Raw genomic sequence first — 24,948 nt, forward strand, 5'->3', positions numbered from 1 at the left:
TGTACATTTTCTATGTTACATTTAATCAACTTGAAGTTCTCACAGTTGATTTCCAGACCTACCAGTACACCACTTCTGCCTTTCAATACTCACTCACTGCATTTCTATGCACTTCCTTATTATTTTTGCTTCCAATTGCTCATAATTTAAAGTCCTCTTGTAATATCATGCATAATTCACTCACAGATGTAGGAAGAACAGATGTAATATCTTTCTGCCAAGGCATACACTCATTCACAATGCCCAGTGTTTTTTTTTCTGTTGTGTGTAAGATCTTTCTGCTGGGATGGGTCTTTACCATCTTTAAACATGCAAATCTCAGTCGCATACACTACCTTAACATCTCCAAATTCTACCAGTCTCCACGGCTATAAAGTTTAGAATAAGCTTTGATTCCTAAAGATCTGCTGTGTTCTGAATGTTTCATATGTTGAATCCCTATGTTGAAATTCCTCTGTTGAAACTGTAATGCCTGTGGGGGGTTAGTCGCTAAGTTGTTTCCGATTCTTGCGACCCCATAGACTGTAGCCTGCCATGCTCCACTGTCCATGGAATTCTCCAGGCAAGATTACTGGAGTGGGTTGCCATTTCCTTCTCCAGGGGATCTTCCCAACCCAGGAATCGAACCTGGGTCTCTTGTACTGCAGGCAAAGTCTTTACCAACTGAGCTATAAGGGAAGCCTGTGAGTGTGTAATGCCTGTGAATGTATGTGTTAATCGCTCAGTCATGTCTGACTCTTTGTGATTCCATGGACTGTAGCCCACCAGACTCCTCTGTCCATGGGATTCTCTAGGCAAGAACACTGGAGTGGGTTGCCATTCCCTCCTCCAGGGGAACTTCCCCACCCAGGGATAGTCAGGAGAACTATTCCAGGTTTTACTAGGCTAATCTTCAAGTTAGTTATCATAAGTGCCCATTCTCTTGATTTTTATTATTTTTATTTAATATTTTTTTATTATTTTATTGCCTTTTATTTCATATTGTTAAATATTTTTATTACCATTACTCTCATATCCCTCAGGGAAATTTTAGAAGTTTAGAGAAATGAAGAGTAGCTTCTTATGATAAGAAAAAGATTAAGGTGGATTACTGTCTATTTACTGAACATTTACGAGGAGTTGTCATATGCTAGGCATTCAAACATTGTGCTTTTGACGTCAGAAACCATTTCTGCTTTCAAGTGGTTTGTGGTAAACTGGAAAGTTTCAGCTGAACCAAATAGTATAACATAACCACTAGATAAGTGCCAGGAGAGGGAACCAGGGTGGGAAGGAGGACACAGAGAAAAAATGAGTTTATCATGAAATACTTTTGAAGAATAGGCCACCTGATATGTGTTTTGGAGGAAATGCATAAATGTGAAGACAAAAAAGGGTTTAGAAATGAGTATTATAGGCAGAGGCTACAGCATGATCTAAAGAGCATAAATAGCAATAGTGCTAAAGAACTGCCAATAGTTAAGTATGACCGAAGTATAAGATCCTTTGAGTAAGTAATGCAAACAATGCCAAAATGTTCATGGATAATCTATGGGAAGGATATACCACCTTTCTTTTTCATCCTAGAAATATTTACTGAGTGACTCTTATGTATCAATGATTATTGTAGGTTCTGCAATGAAAAAATTCAAGACTCCACCCTCCTGAAATCTGCATTCCACCTAGGGAAGAGACAAAAAATAAACCAACACCAAAATACACTGTGTGGCAGATAGGACCAAACATACGGAGAAAAACAAATCAGGGATGGAATGGAGCATGTGTCGGTTAACATGTGCACCTGCATGGAGACGCACAAGTTATTATTTTTATAGGATGATCAAGGCCTCACTGATGTGGTGACATCTGAGCAGAGACGTCAAGGTAGTCATAACCTATCTATTATCATACCCTCTAGTATCATAATCTATGTATGTGTATATGGATTACTTTTCTTAAACATTTCCAGAAGATGAAATTATAAATGCCTTGGGATGAGAGGATGTTGAGAGTGTTGAAAGCACAAAGAGGCTGGTGTTCCTGGTATGGAAAGAGTGAGAAGAGCAGTGGATTAAGTGGAGAGCTGGTGGTGATGAAAGTGTTGTGGATTCAACAGGGTTTTTAGAGTCTCTTTCAGTACTTGTTCCCGTGTGGCTCCCCAAGTCTTAGACAGAGTCAAGGAATAGCTAGCCCCATGCAGTGGAGAATGGGTATTTGGTAACTTTTGCTAAAGAGTTAAACTTAAAAGCCTAAAACTTTATAGAGTGAGAGAAATTTTGCTAAATTTCTTCCTTCCTACATCAGAGTGGGTGATAGATGGATTAATCCAAAGAAATTTTTCACATAGGGAAAGCACCATGGAGATTTTTGTTTTATCTTGTTTTTTAATCACAGGGAAAAGAAATTACCATTACCACTTTGAATCTGAGAAAGAATGGAGCAAAGAGAGGTTAAACGGTCCATTAACTGGTAACCTGGGTTTAAGAGGGGGAAGGAAGGTCAGGAGTGTTCTATCCTGCTGCCCTCAGCCTCCACTCAGAGGAAGGCCATTTACCTTCAATGATCTCCCTGCAGCAGTCATGGTGATCTTCCCCAGAGTTAGGACAGCTTGGTGGCCCAGATCACAGGCTGCAGGCAGCTTTTCACAGCTCTCAGTCTTTCTGCTTCCTAAATTCCCATTCCTTTTACTTGAGCAACGGTTCATCAAATACGTAACAGCAGCAGAAGTTTCTCCTAGAAACTTGTTAGAAATGCAAATTCCCAGCTGAGCCTTTGGAAATCATTGTTTTGACAAGCCTTCTGACTCTCACTAAAGCTTGAGACCCACATTGCTCTTCGTCTGGGTCGAAGAGAGGAAGAGAGGGAGAGACAGAGAATGCCCAGGAAAGTACACTGGAAAGTAAATTCTGATAGCTTTTTATATGGCATTTTTCTGTGATAATTTACAAATGATTGAAGAAAAACCACAAATTGAAACATTAGTTACTTTAAGGTCTCTTTAGCAGAAATCAATCTTATTTCATGGCAGGTCTCCTATACTCGGATCTATTACTTAATAGGTCACTTCCTCATAGGGATGACTAATAGCAATTCAATAAAAACTGCTGTTTATATTTAAATAGCACTTTCTGTTCCAATATGTCAGAATGCTTGACAAGTAGTCAAAATGCAGCTCACCAATATTCTGAAGCCCATGGCCATAAATAACACACATCTACCATCACGGCTATTTACGGGTAGATTTCTTGTCTGGGAACTTGAAGTGCCTCCGCTATCTCTGTAGAAAGTCAATGACTAAAGGAGAAAACATCATTCAACTTAGTTCCCACAGGGAACCAAACTGATAAATTACTCACTGGCTTCTATCATTGTAACTCAAGGATAGATAATGATGTTCATCAAGGAAAAATTCCAAAGAACATCATTCTTGCACTACCTCTGATTCAACCCGATTTTGATAATCACCAGGCTCAATCTACATTAAATTATGATATGAATGCTCTGTAATTCCCTCTTACTTCTGATTGCACAGGATCAATGCCTCCTGAAGAATAAAGAGCAAAGGGTCACTACACTGACAGCCTTGGTGTTTAGTTGCTAAGTCATGTCCAACTCTTTGAGACCCCATGGACTGTAGCCCATTAACTATTTACAAGATTAATGACACTACTATTTATTATTAATCTTATAAAACTCCTTGTGTTAGATGTCTTTTACCCCCAAAATGCCAACCATGCATATTAAACTGACTTCTTTTTGTTGGTTTTGTGTATGATTTGTGTACATCTTTCTTGTTTCAATTTTAATGTTAAGTACCATTTCTGAGACTGCTGATTGCCACATAAGAAATGTTTAATAAAATTTCTAAATTATCTTGTTTAAAATCTACAGTCATCCTAGCTTGAAGCACATAAACACAGATATAGGTTCCAGTTGCATGAGCAGTGCAAAAGAGTCGTGTCTGACTCTTTGCAACCCCACGAATGGTAGCCCACGAGGCTCCCTTGTCCATGGGATTTTCTGCGCAAGAATACTGGAATGGGTTGCCATGCCCTCCTCCAGGGAATCTTACCCATCCAGGTATCGAACCTGAGTCTCCTGCATCTCCTGAAATGTAGGTGGATTCTTTACCCACTGAGCCACAACTGCATGGGAGTATGTACAAATTATCTGTTGATTAAGATACAGAACATGTCAGAGATTTGGATTTCCTGATAACCTTGAGTCAGAGCTGAGGTAAAAGCTTACGCAGGGCATGTTACCATTTTCTGAGTATATACTGAAAGAAGAAGTTGATGAGAGAGCATGCAAGATTTTCCAGGCTCCAAATGGAGCTTGACTCATCTGCATGCAAATGGCCAGTGAAACATAAGAGGAGCTCACTGTTCTGCTAGATTAAGCCCACCCTAGTGCATGAAGCAAAACAGAAACAAGAGGCTGAAGCCTCGGTTCTGAGGATCTTCACTCCACTTACCTGCTTTAATAGAACCAGGCAACAGACAAGAAAAAAATGTGGGAACTGCTGTTGTGTGCCTTTAAATAAACACAGTGACCCTATATAATAGAACATGGTCCAGTGGATGCTCAAATACATCTGACCGATCAGAATAATTCCTCCTTTCTTGGTGGAATAGCTCTGATAGAAATGGACAGAGCTGGACTTGGGAGTGCGAAATGGGTGCTTTCCCTCTTTCACAGGCTCTAAACTTCTTCAATTTTCCTATGATTTAAGCCTATTAGAATTTATGTACTTTTGAAAAAGGGTAGGTATTAAAATTAAGTAAGCTGAGAGTGTTAAGTGTGGAAAAAAAGATAATAAACTTAAGGTAGAATTATTACCATGAGAATTACCAGAACTGTTTTTGTTCCAAAACTGCACCTGCCATAGCATTTTAATTAGAATTAGAATTAGATAGAAATTGACTTGCTGTCTCCATTTTGATAATATTACCAGAAACTTCCCTTGAAGAAATTTAAAATTATTTATTCTATGTAAATCTCTTCAAGTCCTTAATTTGAACCTTATTATAAGAGATAACGCACAGTATCTACAAGCTGGCAAAATTCTGACAATTCTGCCAGCCTTTATTCTTTCTCTTTTTCTTCTTTCTCTCCCCCTTCCCTCCCCGCCCCCCACCTCTTTCCACAAAGCTAGTTAATGGGCATATGACAAATAGTAGGTATCAAACTCTTATATTCATTATAAAGGTTGGGAATGTGGAGTTTCACAAAAACAGAGACTTGATTTTAAACACTTATCTGCACCATACTAGCTGCATGACTATGACTAATTTAATCTTTCTGTGCCTCACTTTGTCCATATGTAAAATACATAATAATAGTGCCTGCCACTTAGGATTATTTTGAGAGGAAATTACATTTTTTTTTTTTAACACGGACCAGTCTTTTTTTAATTTGGTGTAATACTGCTTCTGTTTTATGTTTGGGTTTTTTGGCTGTGAGGCAGATGGGATCCTAGCTCATCTACCAGCAACTGAACCTATGTTGGAAGGCGAAGTCTTACTGGACTGCCAGGGAAGTCCTTCTAATTGGTTGTAAAACAGTTGTTTAGTATAGAGAAATCATAATAAGTATTATTTTTCACTTCTTTGTATATATAACACTTAGTACTGGGATTCATAGTCTCAGAATCTAAAAAATATGTTTAGCTAAATGGGGAAAAGACAATTGTTACAGTAATTATTTCCTTACTTCCTCATTTTGTTTTTTTAACTGAATACAAGAATCATAATTTCTTGACATTATCTGTTGTCAATGAACAGTATAAGACCATAATATTATTTTTGAAAAGGCACTGAATATTTGAAATGAAGAAAACTGAGAAACAGTAGTAAATAAACTTTATATTTTACCAATCCCAAGTGAAAGATGAAGTTAATGATGATATATGGAAAACTCTGCAGAAGTCATACAGAAAGAACTCCAACTACTTACAGCACACTTGAAATTCAAATGACAGTAAATGACTAATTCTTAAATCAAGAACCTTTCACTGAAATTAAAAACATAAATGCTTTCTTTTTCTTGCTTTCTGTAGGAGGTGAAAGTATTCAGTAGGTGTCAAGACTATTTTAAAAAGCAGGTTATAGTGATGATACTTCAGGAGCATAAAAATGCTAAGGCAGATCTCATAAAGATCTGTTTAAACTATGCTTAATAGAAACTTAGTGACTGAATGACTAACACACACACAGAAACTTAGTGAATTACATTTCAATTGACCAAAGTAGTTATAGGAGAGAATTTCCTGTGAATTTTACATTTTGTTGTTGTTGTTTAGTTGCTCACTCGTGTCCAACTCTTTTTGGGACTTCATGGGCTATAGCCTACCAGGCTCCTCCATCTATGGGTGTCCCAGGAAAGAATACTAGAGCAGGTTTCCATTTCCTTCTCTAGGAAATCTTCCAAACTCAGGGATTGAACCTGGGTCTCCTGAGTTGCAGGCAGATTATTTACTACCCGAGCCATTAGGAAAGATACCAATGTCAACATTATGTCCATGGAAACTAGACTGGCATGTTACTTAACTCAGCATCAGCACTGTCAATGTTTGTTCATTAAGCAATGCAGTCCTTTAGGTAAGAGGCATGGTTCTCTGTAGAAACTTACACAAATGGGATTAGGGTGAAAAACAACATAGATTAAAAAAAAAAAAATTAAACCTAGGAACTTATCTAATATGGCCATTTCTTTGGACTGAACAAAGAAATTCATGTAAGTTTTCCTGGTTCAGGCTCCAGTGAGGTCTCTGGGCAAATTGGTAACTAGAACAAGATTCAGGTCTATTTCCACTTTCTCTTAAATGAGTCCAGTTCCTATTGCACAGAGGAAAGCACTAGATTGGCCATGGCATGAAACAGGTTTGAAATCTGGCCGATACTTAATAACTGTGCCCTTCTTAAATGGACAATTTGCTAAATTTTATGAACTTTAATTCCCTCCCACACCCTGTGCTAAATGAGTAAACTCCTTTTTCTACCAACTCTAGAGAATTAGGGTGAGAATGTGTATGTAAAAAATGCTTTGAACATTATTTAATGCTTTAAAAGTATTATTTATCATTATTATTTCAGGATGAGGGAAATCTCCCCCTCTTCTAATACATTCAGTGTTTTTATGACCAACCTAGGTCTTCCAGAGAGCTATGTAAAACTTGAACATTTTAACAATACCCGACAATGTTTAAATATTTTAAAAAAATTATCCAAGCTGGCACATTTCTTCTTAAACAGTTCCAAAAGTAATACATATATATTGCAATGAATTTGGAAATTCAGAAAGAGATTAAAAGGCAGTAAGAGTCACCCTGACTCTGTTTCTTGAGTTAACCATTGATAAATGATTTTTAAATTTTCTTTAGGTCTTTTTTCTCTATGTATATGACACTGAAAACCAAGCTGTAAATATGCGTATATTATTTAATATTATCTTCTCACTTAACATACTACAAAAAACAATTTTAATTTATTAGTTTCTGTATTGCTTCTTATTCTAAGCATTTAAAAATACTTAATAGTGAAGGTTACCTGTGAGCTATTATATAAAGTTCAGCATATACTATAAATATTTTAGAATTCATATGCTTTATCCCTATGTTTATAAGTTCCATAGACAATTCCAATATTTATAGTTAAAGACCATGAAAAAATATTAGTATTTTTAAATAAAAATAGTTAAATGGAGGGGATCTTCCTGACCCAGGGATCGAACGCGTGTCTGCTACACTGCAGGCAGATTCTTTACCATCTGAGCCACCAGGGAAGCCCCAAATAAAGACTGCTTTATTTAAAAGCTGACATGAAACCTCTAGAAAACTTCTTTCTACTTAAGTGAGGTGGTAGATATATTACCAAAACACCACCGAAATATAGATTAAAATTGAGTTTAAATAAAAATATGAATATGTACCACAGAACTATTGTCTACCCATTATACTATTAACAATTGGTAACAGGAATATTATAGAGAATGATTGAACATTAATAATCATATGTCAATTACTAAGATCATATTTATGTGATACAATGATTTTGCAAAGGTAGAGTAGCAAACATCTGTGCGTTTTTATTGTCAAAGGCTGCCTGCCAACTGGCAATTCATTTCATAGGCTACGGTCTAAAATATATCATTTACTGATAGCCAAGAGACATCTCAGTATGTCATTAATAGTGTGGAAGCTCTAAATCAGGGATATTTTTGTCTCTATAATTTATATGCAACAGCAGCTATTAGAAACCAGAATAATAACACTAATAACCTTCAAGTTAATTTTGACTCTACGTCATAGCAATTTCAACGGAAGTTAATATATTCACATATGGAATCAAAATTCCTAAACTATATAGTATTACAATTGATGCAGTGTGTTTTTATGAAGTATTTATATGTATAATATTCATTAAAATGATAAAATGAAACAATATAGAAATGTCATATTTGTATCCTAGAAAGGATGTAGAAGGCATTTCTGATAGTATAGGTTAATACATGATTAATCATACTACTTTTATTTATAAAGCATCCAAACATTAAACATCTATAAGATATTTCTTTACCATAAAGAGAATATATTCCAGAATTAATTTTAAAGTTTGCTTTTACTGTGCTTATGTTTTCTAATTGAGAAGTCTGCCCTTTAAGCATCTTTAAATCACAGAACTAATCAGATAGAAATCAACAGGAAACCAATAATCCATCTCACAGATTTGTTAAAACTTTGAATAAAACTGTTATGAATCTAAGAATGGAAAAAGCAGAATTATTAATCAACAAGTGGCTATTTGAAAAAATCTAGTTAATAGTAAACTACCTGGGATAGGGTAGTGAGGAAGATCAAAATTAATGTCAGACCAAGTTTGCTCCTTTAATTGAAAAAACTGCAGTATATTGGGTTGTCCTAAGGGAGTTGGTGATGGACAGGGAGGCCTGGCATGCTGCAATTCATGGGGTCGCAAAGAGTCAGACACGACTGAGCGACTGAACTGAACTGAACTGAATCTGGGACTATGTAACTGCCAATCTCATGTTTCTAGCTTACTATGAGAGTGAATTTTTTTAGGTACAAGTGTAGAAAGAAACTAGAAAGTTCCAAAGTGCAGTTTCCTTCCTTCCTTTCCCCAACAAAAAAAAAAAATGAGAAATACCTAACCAACAGATCTGATGGTTCCAAAAGGGGCAAGTCTCTATTTTGAAACACAATTCAATGAGAACATTCCAAATTAAGATTCTGTGAGACACTGAAAATTATGGTGTGAAATATAGAAGAATAAATTTCTAATGCACCATAAAATGTATTCCTCAAAACAAAAGAGATAAAGGAAGCCCAGAGCATTTAATGGATAAAATATAATCAAATGAAACAGAAACATGTTCCAAGCTGAAAAGCAGCAATACTACTATTCTCACATAATTATACAGTAGTTATAACCCAGTAAAACAGGTTTAAAAACACTTAAATATGTATAAATCTACATATACATATATATGTAGAAATAACATATGTAGTACCTGAAATACATTGTATTCAAATAGTAAAGAACCACTTTAAAATTTCAAAAATATTCTTTTAAGTTTTGAAAAATACACAGTGAAAACATAAGTTTTCTTTGCAAAACTTGACTCTGGAAACAAAGACTATTCAAATGCTTCCCCAATAATTTGTTTATCTTAAATATTCGAAACAGAAGACAGATGTTCATGGAAACAGACATGTATAATCCAAACATATGTATATATATTAATAGACATGTAAGTGATAAATATAATTAATATTTAATACACATAAAATACTTAACTTACTATATAGCATTACATCCTGATAAACCCACTGCTAACTGAAAATATTATAAATTGCAAACACTTATACTACACCCAGGGCTTCCCTGGTTGCTCAGATGGTAACGAATCTGCCTGCATTGCGGGAGACTGAGGTTCAACTCCTTGGTCCGGAAGATCTCCTGGAGATGAGAATGGCTACCCACTCCAGTATTCTTGCCTGGAGAATTCCATGGACAGAAGAGCCTGGTGGGCTACAGTCCATGGGTTCACAAAGAGTCAGACATGACTGAGCCACTGACACCAATGCTAGGATACCCACAATCTACCAACCATCATAGTTTAGCATAGCATACCTTCAGCATACTCAGAACAGTCACATTAGCCTACAGTTGGGCCACATCAACTAATACAAGCCTATTTTATAACCTATTGAACACCTCATTTGTTTTATTGAACACTACTGAATGTGAAAAACAGAATGGTTGTAAATTGTGTCAGTTGTGATGCATGGCTGACTGGGAGCAGAAGCTAGCTGCTGCTGCTGAGCAGCGCCAGAGAGCATCAAGCTGCATATTGCAAGCCTGGGAAAAGATCAAAATTCAAAAAATATTTTTTCCACTAAGTGAGTATCACTTTTGCACCACTGTAAATCTGAAGAATCATTAAATTGAACCATTATAAATTGGGGAATGTCTATATGTATAATTTTTGTATAATATTTGTATATATATGTCTGCACATATATATTTAAAACAGGAATTTTCACTGTGTGCAACATATCATCTGAAGATCAGATTATACACAAAATCTATGCATCAAGCCTTTGGTGACTAGCTAATGAATTCAGCATTCAAACGGGGATTAAAAATATTGGTTTAGGAAGTAAGGACAAACTTTTAAAAATGTCTTATACTTTTTACTTACAAGAATAAGGTTAGGTACACATGATTTGTGGCTTCCCAAGTGGCACAGTGGTAAAGAATCCACCTGCCAAATCAGGAGACATGGGTTCAATCCCTGGGTCAGGAAGAACTCCTGGAGTAAGAAATGGCAACCCACCCACTCCAGTATTCTTGCCTGGAGAATTTCCATGGACGGAGGAGCCTGGTAGGCTGCAGTCCATGGGGTTGCAAAGAGCTGGACACACTGAGCATGCACGCATGCACATGCTCACATGCACACACACAGGATTAGACTCTACCAATAGAAATAAATTACTGCCAATTTGGCAAGAGCTATTTATCACCACAAAATCCTCACTTGTTGAACAACTACAGCTCATATATTAAATGGAAGGTTTTAGGCACTTTTTGTACTTGTTTGCTTAAACCAAAGTGGTTCATATAAAAGTCATATAAAAATATAAAATTATGTGCTTTTTAAGCTGAACAAAATTGTTATCACACTAAACATGTCTGTGTACTCAAAGTACAGTTGTTATAGGCAGGTGTTTCTGGTACTAGTTTTCATATTAATTGAGGCTTTATTTTTTTATTTCTGTTTAAAGGTGTTGCTAGTGATTGAATCTACTCAGGAGCACATAGTAATGAACAGTACTCCATTAAAATTCTTACATGTACACTCTAAATTCTTTGAGATTCAGTAAAATAGAAAGATACCATATACCAAGATTTCTTTGTATATGATGTACAGTAGAGTTACAGATTAATTTTCCTTTTTGGACAACTTAATGATATTGATTAACATTTTAAAAAAACTTGAATAGTTACACATTTTTTAAAAAAAGGTTGGGGTACAAGGCAGATAGTGGGATTATCTTCAAAGGCTTTTGTTAGAGGAAATGAATGTTAAAAAGATGTTAGTTGCCCTCTCTCCAGAGTTTCAACACTGTATTACAAAAAAATTAAATTGTAAACTATTGCTTTTAAAACAGAGAATAATTCCCACTTTCTATAACATTAGCTTCTGAAATCAGCACCCATATTCAACAACCTTGATATCATGTCTGATCATGAGTCAGTGAAAAGAGTGACTAGACATATGGTACAATTCAGAAAGCGAGTAAGATGCCAACTGAGTTTTCCCAACTCATCCAATCAACTACTTGCAGAATTAAAAATAGAAGCTAAGTCTAATTCCCACAGCTTCTACCAGATCAGAGCCTGACAACTTTGCATTGCAGTAGCTCCAACCTCTCCTGCCACTCGCATTACCTTTACTGAGACACCTTCCCATGAAGTTCAGTCATTTCAAGGCTTGGTTTAAAACAGAGAGAAGTAGGAAGAGGTTCACAAAGTTGGGGAACAATTGTGGTAATGAGATCTCATTGTAAATTGCTCAGAAAAATTAAAAAGATAAAAGGTAGAAACATTTATTAATCCTTACTATGTACCTTCTTTAATCTTCATGACAACCTTATGATTTTCCTGTTTAAATGTCAAGAAATAACTCACAGTGGTTAAGTAACTTACCCTAAGTCATAAAGAGAGAAAACAGTAGGGATATGATTCAAACTAGGTGGGGTTCAAGGTCCAAATTCACTTCCTGAAAGACATGATTGGGATATAAACGGTAGCCCAAACTCCCCAAAATAAATAAAAAATTAAAGAGAGAAAGGGAAGAGGAGGGCGTAGTAGCAAACCTTGAAGATAATGTTTAGAACTTTTTGATTGACCTTAAAAGTGACCAAAAGCTAGCTGCCTGAGAATTTCAAGAATAAAATTGTTATTAAATTAGCCAAACAAAAAAACTCTTTTATTTACACTCACACACTTTGAAATCAACCAGATTGCTTTCCTTCCATTAATGCTACACTGCCATTTTATTTCATTTTCCATTTCATTTATTAAGAGGTAATTCAAACACAAGTATTTTACCTGAATAGTTTATTGATTTTTTTTTTTTTTACTATGACCAAGATGCCAATCTTCCTCCCCTTATTAAATGGACTTTTTAAATATTAGCTTATTTTAGTGTTAGATTTTAATTTCTGTAGTGAAATAGTGACTTCACAAATACGGAAATCTTTATAATCTTTAAAATTTGACTGGCTTTAAATCTGAATTTGGATTTGGTGAGTCTGATGGATTATTCTCAGTGACTACTGGACACAACCAATTCAAATTCAACATTATTTCTGCAAGTCCCAGAAGCATTAAATTTTGTGAATGGAGTGAGAGCATTAGCACCCTGGTTGTTTTTCACTACACTTTGATTATCACAGAACCCAAGTGTGAAATCTCATGGAGAGAACTGTAAAAACTGGCCTAAAGACATCACTGACTTCTATTTATTCACATTCGCAGTATACAACAAAAGGAACAAAGCAGGCTGTGCTGCTGTTACTATTGCAATGACCAAGAATCCTCAGTCTCACACTCATCGCAGTCCATTAAAATATGGGCTTGTTAAAAAAAAAAAAAGATATGGGCTTGTTGATTACCTAGGCCACCGTTAGAATGCTTGTTTTATGTCTGTTTTTTAATGAGTGCTTGATTAGACAGCACTAAGGACAAAAGTACATAGGGGAAATGTTTGTTAATAGGTTCCTCCATCCCAATCAAGCAAAGAAACAGTATACTTTAAATATTGCTGTGAAATGTCTAGGGTGTGTCTGCCTGTATTCTTGCAACCCTTCACCTTTACGTAGCTTTTCAAAAATATGTTATAACATGTTGTTTCATCCTTGTCCTTTTAGCATGTTAATGTCTAATTAAGTAAAGCATGATGCAATCCCCAGCAAGCTCTCAGTTTCTCCTTTCTGGGACAATGGAAATCAAGACAGCCTTCTTCTAAGGAAGGTAGTTAAAACTTTTGCCAATTGTGTTCACGCTTCAGATATTCCAACATTATGTAGTTTAGCTTAAATAAGACACCTGCATCTTTGGGATTTTATTATTTTGTTTCAAAATAAAATTTAAAAGATACTCTAAAGAGAAACGAAGAAAAAACAACAAAATATACACCATAATGCAAGTACTTAAATATGAAATAAGGTAGTTTTAGATTAAAAATTCATCTTTTTATTTTTAAAATTAATCTAATTAAAATCTTAGATTTCACTTAAAATTGGCTAAAATGGTAAACTTTATGTTATGGGACATTTTACCAAAATAAAAATAAACTATAAAATAAAGTAAAAATTTACCTCATATTAGGTATATTATGAAGTTTCCATAAACTTGATTTTAGGAACTTATACAGCTATTATCATATTTGGGGACATATAAAGACAGCAAAGTTTCAATAATTTGGCCATCTGATGCAAAGAGCTGACTTATTTGAAAAGACACTGATGCTGGGAGAGATTGAACGCAGGAGAAGAAGGGGATGACAAAGGACAAGATGGTTGGATGACATCACCAACTCAATAGACGTGAGTTTGAGCAAGCTCTGGGAGATGGTGGAGGACAGGGAAGCCTGGCGTGCTGTAGTCCATGGGTCGTTTAGAGTCAGTTGGACACGACTAAGTGACTGAACAACAACAAAGAAAGCAACAGTTTAAGTAGTCTTCTTTTGAGTTTTTTCTCTCCATCTTTCCGTCTCTGTTTTTTCTAGGTTAATGGTCTTCTCACACCTGTCTTTGAATATTAGCATCAGTAGGAAGCAGTTAGCTCATACTGGTTTCCTTAAGTATCAGCTAAAAATCTTAATGTACTTTTATACTGGTAATTGTTTTAGAACCTGAGGGGGATGTAATTTCTTGGCAAAAGCAAATATATCACTGTAGATAGCATTATTAGAAAGAAATACTAACTTTCAGGAAGATATCCATCCATCCTAAAGAAACTGGATATATTTCAGAGTAGACTGCACCACTCAATTGCTGGCAATGCTCTTCCACATATTTGGCAGTATAGTACTCCAAGTCTGAGAGCTGTTTCTTTTTCATAAAAATGATTTTGATTGGAAAATCCTAAATAAATCATTTGGAATGTATAATATTTAGAGCTCCTTCTGGGATTCCTTTTCTATGAATCAAAGTTCTTTGACTCACTATCCTCCTTGGCACTTGCTTCCTAGTCTTCTCAGCTGCCTTTGTGCCAATGCTAGTGAAGAGTTCCGATTTTAAGTCCTAAAGCTGGGATAACAATAAAAGGAGAACCTTATCTCAAGTACCAGATATATCATGTTGTGAAAGTAAGCCCAGAGTGTGGTGACATCACCAAGGTCATTCCTGGCTCTACTCACCCTCACAGGAGGAACAACCAATAATTATTTGGAAACAGGACACTATTTGAGAGAATCCTAGAACACAGAGGTAAGGCTGAAGCACCTTTGCACCACAGAGTGAAAGACAGACTGTATTAGACTATACTGTTCCTCCCCCAGGCCAGTGGAGAACCACTGAAGGTCTGGTTCTTCCAGGAGGAGAAGAGAACTGGGGGACTGCCAGCACTGCCCCTAGCAGTAGGGTAGCTTTGTGGGAGCCACTACTTTGATCTGCTCCACTGGGTTTGCAGGGGAATCTGCAGGGCTTGACCACTGAAAGTTGGACTGTGATGAAGGTGTAAGGGGCAGGCAACAGCCAGCACATGGATTGTGACAGACAGAATTCATACCTGCAGTGCCCAAGTAATGATCACAACTAGTGTCTTTGTTCATCTATAGAGCCAGGTTAGGGTGCACTATAACCAGGGAAATCAGAGATTGCCTAGCCCCAGGGAAAGAGCACAGTCACAGCCTACCAATGTGGAGAGTGTCTTCCGGCCATGTGAACAAAAGGGCTGGCAATAAATCCTTGCAGCTGTGTGGCCCAATGGCACTCTAACCAAGAGGCAGGCAGACACCCCCAAAGCAAAGAGTACCAGGTGTGGAGGGTTCCTATACTAAGCTTAGGCAGGAAGATTAATTCTTAGCCAAGGCTGAGAGTAGCTCCCAGCTCCTCTCAACTGGGGAGCCTGTTTGAGAAATTAAGGGTAGCTGGAGTGGCCCTTCCCCAGTTCACCCATCCCCCCATCCCCACTCTATGAAGACAGTCTTCCTGCCCCAAATGACTAGAAGGGTTGGTGACAACTCCTAGAAATTGTGTGGCTCAGCAGTGAGCAAGCCTAGAGAAGGCACAGCTGATAGTCTGCAAAGAAAAGCCAGTGGCCTTGTTCAGTCAGAGAACCTGGAGCGTGGGTCAGGTTGAATTAAGACAACAAAAGAACTTTACTGGCTTTAAAGTTGCTTCTCCTGCTGCTGTGCCTGGGTAGGGAATTTAATTCATAGCGCTACTCATCACTGGGAAAAAAACTTCAGTCTGACCAACTAGGAGTCTAACCAGAACACACGGGAAGTTGTTTAGCCCATTCAACAGCCCAAGATACAATGGCACTTGACCCACATCTGCAGAGCAAAACCAGTGTCTTCACCTGACCAGGGAATTCAGTGCACAGTCTGGCCTGACTTCAGTCCCCAAACAGTGAGCTATATATATAGGTTGTGTGTGCTGTCCTGGTGTTCTGCCAAGAAACTAATTCATAGCCCAATATACTACTGAATATAATTACCAGTGAAGTCTAGAGGAGGAACCAAATTAATCAAGTATCCAGATACGAATGTAAGGAATAAAGGATCACAAAAAACTAGGCAAATATGACACCACCAAAGGAAACTAATAAAGCTCCAATAAATGACCTTAAAAAAGTAAAGATCTAGGAACTGTCAAAGAATTCAGAATAATCCTCTTAAGGAAGTTTCAGTTCAGTTTAGATCAGTCACTCAGTCGTGTCCGACTCTTTGCGACCCCATGAACTGCATCACGCCAGGCCTCCCTGTCCATCACCAACTCCCGGAGTTCACTCAAACTCACATCCATCGAGTCGGTGATGCCATCCAGCCATCTCATCCTCTGTTGTCCCCTTTTCCTCCTGCCCCTAATCCCTCCCCGGATCAGCGTATTTTCCAATGAGTCAACTCTTCGCATGAGGTAGCCAAAGTACTGGAGTTTCAGCTTTAGCATCATTTCTTCCAAAGAACACCCAAGGCTGATCTCCTTTAGAATGGAGTGGTTGGCTGATCTCCAATAGAATGGATCTCCTTGCAGTCCAAGGGACTCTCAAGAGTTACTGAACTACCAAAAAACACAGACAGCTAACCGAAATTAGGAAAAATAACAGTGAACAAGACAAGATGTTTGACAAGGAAATAGAAATATATATATAAAAAAAACAGGAATACTAGAATTAAAAAGTACAATAACAATAACTGAACTGAAGAATTCAATAGAGTATCAAAGGTAGATTCAACCATACAGAAGAAAGGATCAGCAGACTAGAGGATAAGACACTAGAAATTAGCCAATGAAAGGACAAAAGAAAAAGAATGAACGATATATATGTTATGGGAATTCCAGGAGAAAAGAGAGGAAGGGACAGAAAGTATATTTAAAGCAATAATGGTTGACAACTTCCCAAACCTGGGATGACGAATGGATACCAGATCCATGAGGCCCAAATGACCCCAAATAGGTTGGACTCAAATATGTTTACATTGAGACACATTGTAATTAAATTGTCAAAAGTCAAAGACAAAAAAAGAATTTTAAGAGCAGCAAGAGAAAAGAGAAAAGGTACATATAAGGGAACTCTGGGATAACTGGATATTCACATGTAAAAGAAAGAAACTGGACCAATAAATCTTATAACACTCACAAAATTAACTTGAATTGGATTAAAGACTCGGGTGTAAGATCAGAAATCATGAAACTGCTAGAAGAAAACATAAGCATAAGGCTTATTATACATTACAGGGGTCTTGGTAATGACTTTTTGGATAACTGGAAGTTTTGTTTTATGATGCTTACTATGTTTTTTAATATGGATGAGCCAATATCCGTTTAAGGGCGTATAAGTTCACAATAACTTTTGCTGAATATGACTATTTGAATGTACTTTCACTATTTATTTATTATATAAGGATTTTAAACAAATAAAGTGGTACTTGCAGACATTATTTAGAGCCTAACTTGGCTTTTGACTTCCAAGGTAGCACAGTAGCGAAGAATCTGCTTGCCAGTGCAGGAGATGCCAGAGATGCAGGTTTGATCCCTGGGTTGGGAAGATCCCCTGGAGAAGGAAATGGTAACCTACTCCAGTATTCTTGCCTGAAAAAAATTTCATGGACAGAGGAGCCTGGTGGGCTATAGTCCACAGTGTTGCAAAGAGTCAGCACAGCTGAATGACTAAACAAACACATACACCCAACTTGGCTATTAGAGTAGGTGGATATATACCCCTGGAAAATAATAATTAATTTCTTCACTAAAATCAAATTGCTTAACACCTAGTTTGCATATACATAGCTAAGCACTGTATTATGAGTTGCAGATAATAAAAAGTTGTTAGTCACAGACTCTGCTCTCTAGGGCTGTTTTACAAGAGCAGATCATGTTCAAACTAAAGGGCAGACCAAAATGGAAAATGCCATAGGAATTCAGACAAGGGAGAAACACATCTCAGACACGATGGGAGGTGGGTAGGCTTTTGGAGAAGGCTTCATGGAAGAAGCAGTATAAGATGTGAGTAAGTTTTCAACATGTGAGTGAATGGAACAAAGAAGACATCAGGGTGTGATGTCCTGGGGCACAAACTGGAATAAAGACTACTTGGTCTAGGCTGGTCAAGGGGTAATTTAAGGGGATTTGTAAGAAACTAAAAAAAATTCCATGGTCAGAGGAGCCTGGCGGGCTCCAGTCCAAGGTGTCACATAGAGTCAGACAGGACAGCATGCATGCATAATGACAACAAAGTTACTGATAACACTGACCACCCACCAGACCAAATACATTTTTACGGTACTGGAAAGCAACAGACTGATTTCAAATCTATCTTGTCAAAACTACAAAACATTCCTACAGTTCATTTAACATCTAACAGTGCACACCGTTCTATTTGGTGTTCCTCCTCCTTAATATCAGGTGATTCATTTTTCCTTTCTCTGGGAAACATTTTTTAAAAAAAAGAAATAAAGTCATAAATCAGTCTCAGTCAGGATATCACACAACTGTTTCTTCCCAAGGCTTTGAATTTAGAAACTTTCCTCAGAAATTGTTTAAATGCAACAAGGTCTAAGTTCAGAAATCCCTTAAATTTATTTATCTTACTTAGTTGTACTACAATCGGAAATTATATTTTCTATCTGGTTTTCTTTCTTCCCTAAAGGCTTCTCCAACTGTAATCTATAACTTAGTGCCTTCATCTCACCTGTAAATTCACTGGCAGGTAAGATGATTTTAAGCAGCACCAGTCCCCTAGTCATGACCCACTTCTTGCCTAACAATTTAGATTCTTCAGAAACCAAGTAACAGACGCTTTCAATTTCTAACCATCATTAGCATATTTTCATGTGCTATCTTCAACATAAATATGCCTTTTAAAATTACAGATTTTTATTGTACTTAAGATCAGTTGTACTAACCTGTGTTTCATAGACCATGGGCTATTATTTTAAAAATGAAATATCATTTACTATGCTTTTCACTTATTACTCAGAATAATTATTTCTACGGTTAAATATTTTACGATTAAGCAAGAAAGTCGTAAAAGAAAGGGTTTTGCTGTTTTTGTTCTTTGTTTCCTTGTCTAGTTGATGTGCCTGTGTCAAAATTTCAGAATCTTGAAAATTTAATATCTCAAACCCAAATCACATTCAACGCATAATAATAATAACAACAACAAGCCAAAAAATTTTTTGGTCCAAGGGTTTTCATGATTCAGAGGAAGAGTTCCTGGAGTGGACCACTTGGAGTGAAATTCCACCCCCCACCCCTACTCCTTCTGCCTCATATATTGAAGGTAGAAACAAAGAAACCAACTCAAATCTTTCCACAGTGTATTTATAAATAGAGAATCTGTAATCAGAAAAACAATAATGATAGATAATAGAGGTAACATGATTTTGCAGAACCAGTATCTATGTCTAAAAGCCATATTAATAATTTTAAAAAAAAGGTAAGCAGAGGTCAATTTTTTAGCTATAAAACCCTGGTCCTCTTTTTCATTTATCTCCTCTCTCAATGTGTTAAAATTGCAGGGCTTTGTAGTCAAACTGTCTCTATAATTTCAAATGTAAAGAGAATAAATGTCTTTCTAAATAGAATATTATTAACAGAGACACCACAGTTCGGCTTATTGCAACTGTTCTCCGTTGGGGAAGTGGCATATTTGCAATTCCCATCACAGCCATCTTAACCATTTCACAGAATATCATTCAAATGCACGTCCTTAGGTGGGCCACAGGAATGGGCACTTGAGCTCAGTAGCAAGGCGCCTGTGGGGAAATTCGAGGTCGGAACCCCTAAAAACTTGAGGACGCCCCAATAACCCGAGGCTTAGGCTGGCCAGCTCCCCTGGCTTTCTCACTGCCTGTGGGGAAAGCCTCCGGAAACTCTTTTGAGGTATTGGGGGAATCCTAGGACAAACGCATTGCTTGCTTTGGCCGGAGGACTTGCTTCAGACCCTACCCAGCTAGGTGTCTCACAACCTTCTAAAAAAGGCTTCAAGAAAAACGGGATAGGCTGGCATTCACGTCCCTAGTTCCACCTTTTCTTAGGCACAGGAGCAAATTACGTTAGGTATAGCTCTCTTTCTCACAGCCCGACGGATTCTGCTGTCCTCGAAACCCGTCTGGGGTAGCTGCAGTGACTCCAATGAAGCCAGTTATCGGAAACCATATTAGTACTGGACTGAAAGGATTGTTTTCATGCCCTGTATTTGGGGGAAGGACACAAGCAACAATCCAAACGTGGTAGAGGGCAATGCCCTTTCTGAGTCCTTGACAAAATCAGTCATGGAAAAGAGGTGGTGGATAGGGGCTGACAAGAGCTGGCTGGTGGATAGCCACAGCATCCACGGGGGGGCGGGAGGGGGGGGGGGAAATTCAACTAAATGATTGACCAGAGAAATGAAGGGAAAAGTGGAGACAAGTGCTGCACAACCCAAGCTGAACTCCAGAAGGCAAGTTTCACCTCTAATCTGAGACTCTTTGTAAGGGTTGGGTGTTGAAGCGGGCGTTTGACGTCGAAATGTGCATGGAACCCATTCTGAGCACTGGAAAGGGAGAAGACGGAGGAAGGCAAAAGAAGAGGGAAGATTTTCGATGACTTCTCCAGGCTCCTGCCAAGGACCTGCTGCTCACAAACCAGAAAACACCCAAGCGAAGGTTGAAGGCAGCAACGTTAAAAGTGCAACTCAAAATTATTTTACATTTTGAATACTCTTTCAATATCTAAGTGAGTCTGGCATCGCAACGGTCGATTATCTTTAACAAGAATATAGAGGCTGACCGCCTTCTTTGTCTGCCCAAAAACACCGCTCTTCCGATCTCAAGCACTTGATTAACATTTCCAGTTGTTGCTCCTTCACCCCAATACAGAATGCAGCAGGGACAGTCGCCTTCTTCCCAGGGTATCACAAACCCCATTATGAACCGAGCGCAAAGCACCGCGCAGCGTGGCCGAGGCTAATGATAGCCCTGCAGCTTACCTTCTCGGGCGCGATCGAGGCAGCGCACGTCCCAGGCGTCCGCTGCCCCGGGCTGCAGTGCCGCCGCGCCGGGCGCTGCGTGGTCAGTTCGGCTGGCCCCCACCTCACCTGCCAGCTGCTGCAGCCGCTCCCGCCGCCGAGCTCCGGCCGCATGAAGTCATCCCCCGCCCCGGGCCGGATCGCCACACTCCGCGCCAGCCGCGGGGGGAGAGGGACCTTTCCTGGCTGCGGGCAACCGCGCCCGGAAACTGCACCCGATAATTGCCCGGGTTCCCTGCTTTGGGATCATTTTCTATGAATGCTTTTTACCGAAGAAGCGTCGCCGGAAGGCGGACCGAGAGAGAAGCGGCCGAGAGACTCTCTCTGCAGAGCGCCTCTCCCCCGAGCGCTCCCCTGTCACTGCCGCCTCATGGACAGCTCCATTCCGGCGTGTGGGTTTCCCACCCTCCTCATCTTCCTTATCAGTATTGTTCATTTTGCTGAATTTGAGAGTGGGATTCGCTTTGGAGCTAGCATTCAAGCACTCGGAAAATATTTTAAATCGGCAACTAGATTTCTAAGCCCCTTGTAGCAGGCTCCACTTTCCTCCAACACACACACACCCACACACCTACTCGCGCACGTACACACACAGTCAAACCACTCACAATTATGAAAGCCAGGACTTCTCGCTCTCTTACCTACGTAATGGAACAGGAAACTCCCAAAGGAGTGGAGAAGTAGGACCGGCTAGAGAAAGCACTCAAGCAAAGACAGGGGTGGCCCAGGATTTTGTTGCTGTTCAGTAGAGTACTTAGTGAACAGATGTTTCCCCTCTTAATACCACCCATACCAGCCCTGCCTCACGTGGGATGGCTGCTCTGGTGAGAGCTATAACATTTGGAAACAAAGAAGCCGAATCCCCATTAACAGATTGCTGTATCTCTTTCTTTCCTAAAGGATATTTATCGGGATTGCTTTGGGAATAATATAAGCATATATGCATATAAGCCCTTCTCTCTTTAAATTGGCAGGTTTCTCTGTCTGTCCCTTTCTTAGTCTTCCGGTCTCTCTCCCTCTCCTAAGCTGTTTAGATCAACAATTTGGGGATTTAGAAGGAAAAAAAAAAGTGCCAAAGAGATGCCTTCTTTACAGCTAAACCAGGGTTTCTTTTCCCAGTGTTGAGCTAGAGAGAGGCTCTTGGACACTGGGGTTCTGTGAGTGAAGTTCTTATACTCAATTTCCTTTTGGAATTGCCCATCACTGCAAGGAGATCAAGTAAATCAACCCTAAAGGAAACCAACCCTGAATATTCATTGGAAGGACTGATGCTGAAGCTCCAATACTTTGACCTCTTGATGCAAAGAGCTCGCGGACTCATTAGAAAAGACCCTATTGTTGGGAAAGATTGAAAGCAAAAGAGGTCAGCAGAGAATGAGATGGTTAAATAGCACCAAGATCAATGGACATGAATTTGAGCAAACTCCGGGAGATAATGGGGAATAGAGGAGTCTGGCATGCTACAGTTGGTCCATAAAGAGTCAGACTCAACTCAGTGAATGAACAACAGCAATAACAGGTCTAGGCCAGTTTTATGCTTGGATTTGTCCAGAAACCTAAAGAATGTAATTGCACAAGGCCAAGGCAGTACGCTTGACCTAGGGAGAGTCCCCAAACCTCTGTTTAGGGGCTCCAAAATTAGGAGGTAGTGTAGCAAACAGAATCCAGCGAGACTCAGAATTCTTGACCCTAGAATGCAGGCTAAAACAATCAAATTCATTTATCTGAGCTTCACTTTCATAAAATTACATCATGACTACCACCAAAGAGCAGGGGATATGTATCAAAAGATGTCTGGATGGGAATATTACATCTTTGATTTCATGAATCTATAGCTGAAACAGTGTTTAGCATTTCCTTTAAGTATAAATGCAGACATCAAACCACAATAGTATTGGGATGCCTGTGACTTTGTCACTAGTATATGTCACAGATAATTTCCTATTGCAGTTTTTATAACTATCTCAAAGTAACACTGAAGGAGAAAACAGAACAGGCTCTATCTTGAAAACAGGACTCCATCTTGGGCCGAACTGTGGACTTTGAGCTCTATGCTCAGTACCTATGAAAATGACATACTAACTGGAAAACCAGGGCCCTGGAAGAAAGAGCCCCGGGGCTGTCAATTGCCTAAAATAATACCCTAATTATCTTTATTTTGGGGGGCTCCAAAATCACTGCAGATGGTGATTCTAGCCATGAATTTAAAAGATGCTTACTCTTTGAAATGAAAGTTATGACCAACCTAGATAGCATATTAAAAAGCAGAGATATTACTTTGTCAACAAAGGTCTGTCTAGTCAAGGCTATGGTTTTTTCAGTGGTCATGTATGGATGTAAGAGTTGGACTGTGAAGAAAGCTGAGTGCCGAAGAATCGATGCTTTTGAACTGTGGTGTTGGAGGACTCTTGAGAGTCCCTTGAACTGCAAGAAGATCCAACCAGTCCATCGTAAAGGAGACCAGTACTGGGTGTTCACTGGAAGAACTGATGTTGAGGCTGAAACTTCAATACTTTGGCCACCTCATGTGAAGAGTTGACTCATTGGAAAAGACTCTGATTCTGGGAGGGATTGGGGCAGGAGGAAAAGGGGACGACAGAGAATGAGATGGCTGGATGGCATCACCGACTCGATGCACATGAGTCTGAGGGAACTCCGGGAGTTGGTGATGGACAGGGAGTCCTGGCGTGCTGCGATTCATGGGGTCGCAAAAAGTCAGACACGATTGAGCGACTGAACTGAATTATCTGTGTAACTGAATAGAATCATACATTCTATTATGCTTATTGGAGTATGACCACAGGCCTATTAATAATTGTCCACTGTTAACTACCTAGGCTTAAGCCATATGAATCACAGGTTAACTTTGATTTGTATCTTTCTTTTTCCTTTGTTCAGGCTAGTTTCAGGGAATTTGGGGAGGCAGGTTTGTGCACGTATGCTTAGGGTATATAAGGCTTTCACAAAAACTGGTCCGGGCCCTTGGCTAAGAGGAGACTCTGCCTTGGGCCCACCAGTGTAATAAACTGCCTCCATTATCTGCATTGTCCTTCTGAATGAGTTTGTTTCCAGGAATGCATGGCTACAACATCACTCCTGATGTTATAGTCAAATCATCATTGTTTTTTAATTTACTAAATAGACTGTATATTTTTAGAATGGTTTTAGATATACAGAAAAAATTAAGATAGTGCTACTGAGTCCAAGCTCAGTCTGTTCACTACACAGCGGATCAGTAAGTTGGGAGACGAAATGTTGAGGAAAGGAGTAACAACTTTATTCAGAAAGCTGGCAGACCAAGAAGATGGCAGGCTAACATCTCAAAATACCTATCTTATCAGGGTCTGGATTCCAGGTTCTTTTATAGAACACAGAGGGGAAGAAAGCGAGGAAGTAAAGTAAAAAGGCCATTTATCTCAGGAATGTCTTCTGGAATGACCAGCCTCGGGGTAGGGATGTGTTAATTCCTTATTTCTTGCAGCTGTTCTCATTTGGGCTTCCCTTGTAGCTCTTTTGGTAAAAGAATCTTCCTGCAATGCAGGAGTCCTGGGTTCGATTCTCGGGTCTGGGAGATTACCTGAAGCGAAAATGGCAACCCATCCCAGTATTCTTGCCTGGAGAATCCCATGGACAGAGCAGTCTGGTGGGCTACAGTCCATCGGGTCCCAAGAGTTGGACATGACTTAGCAACCAAGCCACCATT

At 38.8% G+C, this 24,948-nt stretch overlaps 1 protein-coding gene across 6 annotated transcripts in view; it reads right to left on the reverse strand.

The window, feature by feature from the left end:
- The window catches only part of PKIA (cAMP-dependent protein kinase inhibitor alpha), a 99,439-nt gene extending 78,101 nt beyond the window's left edge, over window positions 1-21,338 (reverse strand). For all 6 annotated transcript variants that reach the window (XM_042254349.2, XM_004011753.5, XM_042254351.2 and 3 more), the window contains exon 1: window positions 21,207-21,338. The gene's annotated coding sequence lies outside the window, so the exon portion shown is untranslated. The remainder of the gene's footprint in view (window positions 1-21,206) is intronic.
- Between the last annotated feature and the right edge of the window lie 3,610 nt (window positions 21,339-24,948).

This window comes from Ovis aries, chromosome 9, assembly GCF_016772045.2.
Source record: "Ovis aries strain OAR_USU_Benz2616 breed Rambouillet chromosome 9, ARS-UI_Ramb_v3.0, whole genome shotgun sequence".
Classification (NCBI taxonomy): Eukaryota; Metazoa; Chordata; class Mammalia; order Artiodactyla; family Bovidae; genus Ovis; species Ovis aries.